Source organism: Clytia hemisphaerica, unplaced genomic scaffold (assembly GCF_902728285.1).
Source record: "Clytia hemisphaerica strain Z4C2 unplaced genomic scaffold, Clytia hemisphaerica genome assembly, whole genome shotgun sequence".
Taxonomy (NCBI): domain Eukaryota; kingdom Metazoa; phylum Cnidaria; class Hydrozoa; order Leptothecata; family Clytiidae; genus Clytia; species Clytia hemisphaerica.
In genome coordinates, this window is record NW_027104532.1 from 42,323 (window position 1) to 52,658 (window position 10,336).

Below are 10,336 nucleotides of genomic sequence, written 5' to 3' on the forward strand. Positions count from 1 at the left end.
AGTAAAAGAAAAACAAGCAAGACTCAAAGGCCTGGACGGGGCTGGACTCAAAAGCAAGTTTCTCACCAAAAACCGGGAACCAGAAAACCTAGACTCCAAACATTCTAAAAATTTGCATAGTAGAATGATCTTCTTTATTAATTATCACTTTCGGTTTTGTTATGACCACTGTAAAATAAACGTACAGTTGTCCCTCTCTAATTCGATATTCAAGGGTCCAAGAATTTTTTTCGAATTAGAGGAGAATTCGAATAGTAGAGGTTCGAATTAGAGAAAGTTGACTGTATGATGAAATGTTTGGCAGTCAAAATTTTCTCTAAAGAATGAATCGGATAATAAACCGAGAACATAAAATGAGAATGATTTAATCAGCATCGGATAAGCTGCGATACACGTTTTTTTTTTTTTTAAGAAACACACTTTTAAGAAACATGAGGCTCAGAATGCCTGAAAACTAAGAAACATCTAAGAAACATGCTGAGGCTGAGAATGAGAAAATAAAATTTTTTAATTCGGTTTTTTATAAGAACCTTCCAATCAAGGCTAATTATGTCAAAAAGTTTAGAAACATGTAAGAAACATTTAAAAGGCTCAAAAGGCCGATTTCTTAAGAAACATTGAGGCTGCTTGGTAAAACTAGTTTCTTAAAAAAAACGACGTGTATATTACCAGGAACACCACAGTTTAGCTTTCTCTAAAATTTACCTGTGAGGACAGAATAATAAGAATTTCATCGCTAATGTTTCAGTTACATGGCTGTTTAAAGAGTTGAAGCCGGTACAGCAGGTGCGGGCGAAACCTCCCAAAATAGACCCTTAAAGAGACATCTTGAGAGATTATAAATATTTCCTACCCTTTGAGAGACTTTTGAAACTAAAAATTTGCTTAGAGAGACTTTGGAAGGTTAAAAAGGTTTCCGCACATAACACCCAAAACGAATGTCGAACTTCAAAAGTCACATGCTCTAGATAAACACTCAACAGCATTACCAAAGCCTTAATTAACTTCCTCGTACTTTCTTTTTTCTTTCGTTTAATTTAATATCAACGTGGCTCAAAAATGTCAAAAAATAAGAACTGAGTCTGGATGATGACTTATGCAAATTGATGGTCGAAGTAGTGATAATAAGGTCAATATAAAAGACTGCTTAGACTACACAATATATTGGTGAGAAATAATTGACAATATATTTTTCTGACTGCAATATAAGGAGTAAACAACATGTGCTCTAAGAATTTTTTATTCTGTAAAGAATCCCTCTATATTGTTGGAATATTGCAAGTCGAGCTGACAATATATTGCTGACACACAATATATTGTGTAGTGTATGTAGCCCTTAAAAATAAGAACTATTTGATGTACAAAATGTAAATAGAATAACTAGCTCTTATAAAAAAGTTTAAAGAACCAGGGAGCGGTGGACGACAAAACTTACAATTTTCAAATGTCTCATGGGATTTTGTTGTACTTTTTGAAGAAAGCATCTATAGCATTTTAATACACCCCTCCTTGCAGACCCGGTAGGTCTGTAAAAGTGGGGTAAAAATCACAGATTTCTGTAAAGCCCGAAGGGCTAGATGTCGTGCTTTAAGCTCTTCCCAGCAAAAAAAGTGAGTATCACAAAAAATATTGCTTATATTGTTTTCGAAAACCTGCGAAGCTTCTTATTGGTCAAGCGCTGAAATTCTATTGTAATGTCACGTGACTTAGGTAGGATTTCCTATCAAACCACGGTACGCATTTCAGCCAAAGCACGACATCTAGCCCTTGGGACTTTATAAATCTAGGGTAGAAATAACGGAATGAGACTCAATGGAGATTGATATTTCAATTTTTAATGGCTGGGAATTTAAATCCCATTGTTTTCAAGTTAGAAAATACAGTGGGGATGGGGAAATAGCGTAATATTTTACAGGGGATTGGTTTATTTAATTATTTTCAGCGGAGACAAAAATCGGAGTATAATTTTCCACCGGGGACAATATTTTGGCCAATTTTTCGGCCAATTTTTCTGTGAGAAGGGGTTGTTTTAAAAGTAATAAGTGAAAGAGAAATTTCTATTGTGTAAAATCCTGAAAAAGTTACTGGTACTAAAGTTTTCAAATTCAATAAAGGTGAGGTATGCATTCAATCTGAGATATTTTCTTAAAAACTTTATAATAATTATCTTGACAAAATTTGAAATATTTACAGCTTCTTGAAACAGAAGGAAAAAAATAAACTAACTAAAAATCGGGCTTTATTTATCAAATTCGGATCAGGTCGGGTTAGCGTGGTACATAGGTATAACCCGGACAGTGAAAGCGACTGTCCCGCTTCCCGCCCAACAACAATTTTACAGACCAAAAAATTTTCCGTCACTTTCGACTGTCCCGCGTCGCACCCAAAACGACGATTTTCGACTGTCCCGCTTCATACCCAAGACGGCGATTGTCGACTGTCCCGCTTCGTACCCAAATTGGAATTATGCCACACCCTTCCACTGTCCCGTTTCGTACCCAAATCGGAAATACGCCACACCCTTCTACTGTCCTGCTTCGTACCCAAATTGGAATTGTGCCACACCCTTCCACTGTCCCGCTTCGTACCCAAATTGGAATTGTGCCACACCCTTCCACTGTCCCGCTTCGTACCCAAATTGGAATTGTGCCACACCCTTCCACTGTCCCGCTTCGTACCCAAACTGGAATTATACCACACCCTTCCACTGTCCCGCTTCGTACCCAAACAAGAATTGTGCCACACCCTTCCACTGTCCCGCTTCGTACCCAAACTGGAATTATGCCACACCCTTCCACTGTCCCGCTTCGTACCCAAACTGGAATTATGCCACACCCTTCCACTGTCCCGCTTCGTACTCAAACAAGAATTGTACAACACCCTTCCACTGTCCCGCTTCGTACCCAAATACAACGCTTGTCGACTGTCCCACTTCGTACCCAAATTGGAATTATGCCACACCCTTCCACTGTCCCGCTTCGTACCCAATCAAGAATTGTGCGACACCCTTCCACTGTCCCGCTTCGTACCCAAAGTGGAATTATGCCAGACCCTTCCACTGTCCCGCTTCGTACCCAAAGTGGAGTTATGCCACACTCTTCCACTGTCCCGCTTCGTACTCAAACAAGAATTGTGCCACACCCTTCCGATGTCCCGCTTCGTACCCAAATACAACGCTTGTCTACTGTCCCGCTTCGTACCCAAATTGGAATTATACCACACCCTTCCACTGTCCCGCTTCGTACCCAAACAAGAATTACACCACACCCTTCCACTGTCCCGCTTCGTACCCAAAACGGGTGCCACACCCTTCCACTGTCCTGCTTCGTACCCAAAGTGGGATTGTGCCACACCCTTCCACTGTCCCGCTTTGTACCCAAAGTGGGATTGTGCCACACCCCTCCACTGTCCCGCTTCGTGGCCGAATTAGAATTGGGCCACACCCTTCCATTGTCCCGCTTCGTACCCAATCTTGAATCATCATTATTATCATGAACATATAAATGACTGGACGTCTATCTTCCATTGTGTCTTTGAAGCGAGCTTCGTTGCCGTCTGTATTTCAAAATTGGTATAAAAAATCTGACAATATTCCGTCACAATTTCATTTCTTGGAATTACTTAGGTAAAAGGATTCATAGAGCTTGAACATTAATCATGATTCACAAAAGAATTATTCTAAATGTTTTAGTAAGTTTGCAATATATTATATCAACATTTGTCAACGCAGAAATGCAGAATTTCAACTACGTGTTTACTTTTGAATCACTTTTGTCACTCAAATAATCTTTTTTATGACATGAAAAATATAGTATGCCAAAGTTGAGAGCCTGTGTCACAAGATTATCATTATTTGAATCCCATACTCTCTAAAATTATTCCATACTTTTAAGTCCAAATTTAAGAATATTAGTCGCAATTTTGACAAGCTGATGATGATTTTGCCTCGGTTATCTTTGTCATGATATAGATAAAAGACTTGAGAAGAGTAAGAACAACAGAGACTTTCGTCGAACTTTTGACGTTGTTAGCAAGTTATTCCCAATAGGTATATCATCAAAAGTTATTGTCTCATTTTATGACTTTAACGAGGCGGCAACGAAGCTAGCAGTGTTATCTTCAAAAATACAAAGGAGATGGATGTCCAGTAATTTATATGTTCATGTTATTTTAAAGAATACGGTTTCTGATGTTTCTTGACGTTTTGAATTTTGATGTTCACACAGCTTTTTGAGACGTTTCGTTTCAGAGCGAAACAAACTATAACGTCTGAGCATATCTAAACTTTGTATAGTGGAGTCTCTTTAAGTCGAATCCCTGTAACTCGAATGCTCGAATGATCGAGTGATATAGGGACTCCACTGTAAGCTCGCCCGATGAAATAAGACTTTTTAGTAGAACTCAAGTTTGCTCTGAACATTCTAATTATCAGTATTGAAGTTTCTAGCCTTTTAATATTACGCGAAACAAGTTTCTGTTCCATTTCGTTATCCGTTCAATTTTGTTTTGAAAAGATATTTTCTCAAGCCAGAAAATGAAAAGTCCTTTATAAGCACACACGATTTCAGACTCAATTTGTAGACATAAAGTCGCTGGAGAATTTTGGAGGAAAGTATCAAGCAATAGAGTTCACCTTAAAGAAAACATTGATCAAAAAATCTTATTATTTGATGAAGGACTGCCAAGTTTACAGGTCTTTTTTTAGTCCAAATATTTTCTTACTCTGATGTCAGAAACAATGAATCTCGTCTCATTTAATTTCTAAAGCTTAAATGACCCAATAAGATTTCACCTATGGATAAAAGAGCTCATTAAAGATATGAGCATGCATACATCGTAACTTTTTTAATCGTAGGGCGAGCTTGGTTACAATAGTATACTTTTCCTGTTTCTTTATACCTCCATGCATAGGAGTACTCTTTTTGAAAAACGAAAGTTACCATTGCATTGAGGATAATCTAACGTTATTTAGTTGAGGTATTTCGACCGTTTCGAATTTTAACACGTTCGCTGCCAAATACGAATATACTCGTATGCTTAAGCTTGGTACTCCCTTGTGCAAAAAATCGCGTTTAAGTGCGTCTAAGTGCGCTTAAGTGCGTCGAACACATTTTTGCTTTCTAGTGAGTACGTTTGCTAAACGAAATTAAGCGCATTTAGACACATATATACGCACATGAACGCGCCTTGATTTTGCTAGGCGCGCTTAAACGCGAATATAAAAAAGTTTCGATATTTCGACGCGATCATCAAAGACACCGCGTGTAAACACTATTCAGTTCTTTTGAATTTGAAGAGAGAGGGGGATTTTTTATTGCGTTTAAGTGCGCTTAACTCCTTTTTCACCCTCTTTCATTCAAATCACTTTGCAGTGAGTACATAAATAGCGTCTAAGTGCGCCTAACTGATCAACGCACTTAGGCGCACTTAGACGCACTTAAACACGATTTTTTGCACAAGTGAGTACCGGGCTTTAAGAGCCTTTGATAAGATAACTTTGATATAAAAACGTTTGCTTTTCTTTCGGATTTTTTGAATTCAAAGTGAAATTCTACGTCGATTGGTATAAAATTTCAATTTTAAGGCATTTAAAGCATAATGGAGGCCACAACCCAACTGAGACTTTCGATAAAATTCAAAGAGGACAAATTTTCAATTTCTCAAAAGGTTTAGAATAGCTCTGCGCTCCACCGCAGAGATTTGAAAAACGCACAAAATAACTGCTAACAGTTAACAAAACGTACTCCGCGGTTTTTTACACGAAGAAGGCTACTGAGGCGGATATGAGTAAATATGCAAAGAGTAAAACGTGCGCAACGCACTCAGTTAAACTTCAGTAGCTTCAAATTATTCAAAGGCCAAATTTTAGCAAATCAAACAAAAAAAGCTAGTGCCCAGATCCAAAAAATCTTTTTTATAAGAATGAAAAAACCACAGATCTGTAAAGCCCGAAGGGCTAGATTTGCGACCTTGGTCAAAAAGTGAAGCTCATCTTTGGAAGGATTTCCTACCAGAGTCACGTGACTAAAATATGCAATTTCACCGGTTTGAGAGATGTGAAATAGCGTTTGCCGCCTACTTTTTTTTATCTCGCGCTCCGAAAACAATTAAAATGCTAGATCCTATCCATCGGCACGAAATTTAAAAAGTCAAATTTTTGCTTCACTTTTTTTTGCTGGAGAAAGCTTAAAGTTGCCTATCTAGCCCTTCGGGCTTTACAGATATCTGTGGAAAAAACCCCAGATATTCACCCAAGGAACAAGTGTGCCAAATTTCAGCCAAGTCTGATCGTTTTTGAAGTCTCAAGGCTGCGCCAAGGTTTTTTCTCAGAGAAAGGAGTTTCTCAGTTTCTAGCTCAACTGAAGTTGAGAATTAATACTAGCCATAGCTTTCACTAACTGCCACCCGCTATATTTTAATGCTTTATAATTATAACAAAAGTTTGGAAATGATTTGGAATAGTTAGAATGATTCTTCTCAACAGCATTTTCTTTCAGATATCAATGAATAAGCTAACATAAATGAAACATATATTTTTTCTAAAAATGTGAAAAATACGAATCTTAAAACATTCATTAGGAAAAGTGTCCAGGTAGAATCAATTACAGACAGTTACATAGATACTAAACCAGTCAAAAGACATGCAACTATATTTATTTCAACCAATTTGAAATATAAATGAAACATAGTAGAACCAAAGAGCATTAGAAATGCTATGAGCCAGAAACATAACGAGCAGGAACCAAGAATTGACAGGTAGCAGCGTACTTAGGAGTTTTTCCAACGGTTTAACAAAGGATATCGTGATCCAAAATTGTTTACATTAAATGGATTTACCATTAATCTAGAAGCTGTAACAGCGTCGTGTAAAGGATGGAAGATGATAGGACGTAACATGGTAATAGTATCAGTAACGAGGCAATATTGATGAGCAGGAAGCAGGTATTAACAGGAAATAGCGTACATTCAGGACTTTTTCCAACGGCATGATAAGGGATCTCATGGACAAAATTGTTTGAATTAAAAAGATTTGCCAGTTATCTTGCAGTTTAACAGCAATATTGTGTAGAAGGATGGAAAATCATGACGTAACGTGGTAATAGTAGCAGTAACAAGGTAATATTGCGTTGTCAAGTTAAACGAATACTCATTCATAAAAAGCTTAAAGGGAAAATAAGAAACATGAAATTAGATGGTATATGGTGAGTGTACTGAAATTTCCTCAAAACTACCGTAACTTGGTCTAATGTCGACATCCCTCCTCTAAATTCAACACCCTTTTTTAGAGCTGAAAAATTAAAAAAAGGTCGAAATTATTTTATTTGCTTTAGTGGTAAGGAAGGATAAATCTTTTTCCAATCACCGATTCCGACTTTCATATTATTCCTATCTCTAAAGAAGGGTGTCGAAATTAGAAGACGGATGTCGAGATTAGACCAACTTACGGTAGTTCACAAAAGTTTCTTTCAATCTTTGCCTGGTTCTGGTAAGGCGGTTGTCGAAAAATTGTTCTATTCGCATCACCTGCCCGCATCATATTTTCTGCTGATTTTCCGGTGCGTAGATGCGGAAAAAAATCCGGGAAAACCAATTTGTTCTTTCAAAGTAGAGCTTTTTTCTCAATAGACCTTTTTTCAAAGAGGCCACCATGTTGAATAATTATGTAGTCCAGCAGAAAAACAATGATAAAACCATGCATAATTATTACAATATGCATGATACAGTAATTATGCATGGCTCTATCATTGTTTTTATGGCTGGACTACATAATTATTCAAAAGGACGTCCTCTTTGAAAAAAGGTCTATTGCTCCGACAGCCATCGAATAATTGTTTTGCTCGCGACAACACCCTCCCCTGAATTACTGACGTGATTTAAAAAAACCTGGGAATTTTTTTGACCGCCCATCTGCCCGCATGCATTTTTAACACCAGTTGCCACGCGAACAGAGCATTTTTTCGATGACCGCCTAAGTATCAACAAGAACAGTCAGGGAAATCCCTCAATTGCGGTATACTGCAATTGCGGTAGTTTTCATTCGTGATTAGCCTACAAAGGCTTATAACAGCTACATATAGTGCTGGTCGACTAAGATAAACAAACATCGACTGTAAAAAATCGTACGAGAAGATAGCTTTTCTTTATTAAAAGAATCTGATCTAAGGAAAAAATATTTTGTCTGTGCGTTCAAAAGATATGACCAATTATGTACAAAAATTGCCTGTTTTCTCCTTGTATCTTGAATTCTGTTTCTTGAATATACTGCAATTGCGGTATATGAAAAATTCAAAAGTGATGTTTATACCGCAATTGCAGTAAGATATTACTACCACCGCAATTGAGGGATTTCCCTGACTGAAGAACACAGGTTAAACATAAAAGATTAATAAAACCACCACAAGTCTTTAAAAGTACACAAAGAAAAAAATATTTGTACTTACTGTCGAAGTACCATAACACAGGATCTTTAAGCATTCTTGTTGAGAGTAGAGTATGTTGAATAAATTTAGTTACAGTTACAGTGGAATTTCGTTGCCAATTCAACCACCAACAATAATCAGTTTTGTCCATATTCAATCATCATTGGGTCGAAAAATGAATCAATCTGAATGTCTAAGACAGGAGACAGATTGTATAATTTGACTGTCAGCAAACTCACTGATTTATATCTCAATTTTTTGAAAAAAGTGAACGCAATTCGACTGCTGGACTGCTGGACTGCTCGAGAGCTTTCAGGACATCTTTTGAAAATCAGGATGGCCTAAGAGGGCGGTCAATGAAAAATAAGTTTTCATACCTGTCAATCATTTGTTAATCAATTTCGACCAGTCTAATTTTCGCACCGAGTGGGATTCGAACCACCACCAAAGAATATCAGGGGGGGTCAGGGTCAAAATTCGCCGGAAATTCGGCCGTCGAAATAGTTTCTCGGCCGGCGGAATAATCGTCCGGCCGGCGGAAATGCTACCCGGCCGGCGGAAAATTAGCCGTCGGAAAAGTCATCCGGCCGCCGAAATAGTCATCCGGCCCGCGAAAAATTGGCCGTCAGAAAAGTTATCCGGTCCGCAGAAAGTAAGGTCGAGTTATTTCTTTTCGATTCGAGTTTTTATTTTGACTTTGAGCTACGAAAAAACGAGTTATGATAACATTTATCATAAATTTTGGTTAAACTATCATCATCAATATCGTTATCGGTTTTTTTGCTTACTTTAATTCGAGTTCGAGTTGTTTCCTGTTGTTAACTACTCGGTTATTTTAAATTGAATAACTTTTAGATTAGCATAGCTATTTAAAATTCCCTTATTTTTAACTATTCTATTCTATAACTCGGTTCCCGAATACCAGATTGTTGATAAGGTTATTATAATCAAGTCAAAAATTACGCAAAAGGACGCAACAACTCGGTTTTTCATAACTCAAAAAAAAATAATAACTCGAAAAAAATAACTCGACCTCAATTTTCGCGGACCGAATAACTTTTCCGACGGCCAATTTTCCGCCGGCCGGATGACTTTTCCGGTGGCCGGATAACTGTTCCGACGGCCGGATGACTATTCCGAAGGCTAATTTTCCGCCGGCCTGATAACATTTCCGCCGGCCGGACGACTATTCCGCCGACTGAGGAACTATTTCGACGGCCGAATTTCCGGCGAATTCTGACCCGGATCCCCCCTAATAAAAGAAAGACCTTCGGATCCGGAAGCCAGCGCTCTATCCCTTGAGCCATCGCCGCATAGCAAAACCACGCAATTCGTAACATTTTATACCAACTGGCAAAATACGGGGGTAATGTTATTATAATATGGGTAAAAGTACCCCTTTTTAACCTGACTGAAATTCGAGCCGTTACTAGCAACCCTGCGGGGCCCAAGGCGCCGAGTATGCACCCGGCACAGTGACAAGCCGTTACTAGAAACCCTGGCCCTACATCGAAGACGCCAAAAAATAAAAATTTAAAGTTTCCGCATTGTCAGGATTTAGCCGCTTCTTGAAAAATCTCGTATAGTAAAGATTACATCATTAATATTGTTTGGGTCTCCAACCCTAACCCTAACTGGAATGATCGATATTCTTATAAAAAATGTTTCTTATAAAACATCGATATTTATAAGAAATGTTTCTTATAAAAAGTCGCAGCCAAAACTCGGAAATAATTTAGATGTGTTACATTAAAACACAAAGCGGAATGCTTTTAATGTATTACATCTAAAATCAACCGTTAATTAAGTCATTAAGATGTAATACATTGAAACCGAATCGAGACGAATAACCTTTGAAGTATGACGTAATTGTAAGCAGGATTTTTCATAATGGTAGAGCAGTTACGGAAGCAAAA

The 10,336-nt window shown here is 37.9% G+C and overlaps 1 long non-coding RNA gene across 1 annotated transcript; it reads right to left on the reverse strand.

Moving 5' to 3' along the window:
• Positions 1-6,471: 6,471 nt before the first annotated feature.
• On the reverse strand, positions 6,472-8,757 carry LOC136822438 (uncharacterized). The gene is made up of 2 exons (XR_010848900.1): positions 8,442-8,757; positions 6,472-7,161 (listed from the first exon to the last, which is right to left on the reverse strand). It is a non-coding gene; the product is annotated as an uncharacterized lncRNA (long non-coding RNA).
• Positions 8,758-10,336: the final 1,579 nt, after the last annotated feature.